Genomic DNA, 789 nt, shown 5'->3' on the forward strand with positions numbered 1-789 from the left:
ACAGCCGGGCTATTTCAAACCTCTGGCTCGGGAGGCGTGGTTGGTGGTACTGGTTGACCCATTGGCTGAGTTAGCACCACCTGTGTGATATCATTTGTTGGTTCCTAAATTGAGTGTGTCCAAGGTATTGGTTTTACCTGGGCCTAGAAGGCTTGTGTCTGTGCTTGCTCAGTTTGGGGTCTTCCCATCGGTGTCCAATGGTTGTCTGGTTTCTTTCTAACCCCCATGGGGGCCCTTGCCAGCATGGAGGGACAACTCCCATGTCCCTAAGCTAGCTACCTAACACTAACCCAACTTCTTGACTCCCCCAACTGTTTTCTCCTGCCTGAATACTCATTAAAATTTCAACTCCTTTCCTTGCATAAAATTCGTATTTGTCAACTGGGTACGTTGTGTGTGGGCCAGCAGATTCTAATGCACGATGACTATGGGACAGAACAGTGCTCTGTCAGTTTTCCTAAACTTAATCTTTATGGGAGCCCATCCCAACTCCCCCAGCCCCCACCTCCTGCCAGCTTCTGGTGTTTGGAGCAGTGAAGCACCTAACAGTGCACTCCCAGGGCTCCTTTTAGGTATGTCCCACTGCTGTGGAGTGGATTCCAAACCATGAGGACCCTATAGGATAGATTAGAGGCTGCCAAGGGCTTTCCAAGGCTGTGAATCTGTGGAGGCGCACTGCCACATCTGTCATCCGTGGGGCAGCCAGTGGGTTCCAGCCGAGTGCCTAACCACTGCACTACCAGGGCTTCTTTGGGATACATTACTTGTGTTTTTTGTTTGTTTTAAACT

Source organism: Echinops telfairi, unplaced genomic scaffold (genome assembly GCF_000313985.2).
Source record: "Echinops telfairi isolate 266 unplaced genomic scaffold, ASM31398v2 ScPeMD7_7475;HRSCAF=8513, whole genome shotgun sequence".
In the NCBI taxonomy this organism is placed as follows: domain Eukaryota; kingdom Metazoa; phylum Chordata; class Mammalia; order Afrosoricida; family Tenrecidae; genus Echinops; species Echinops telfairi.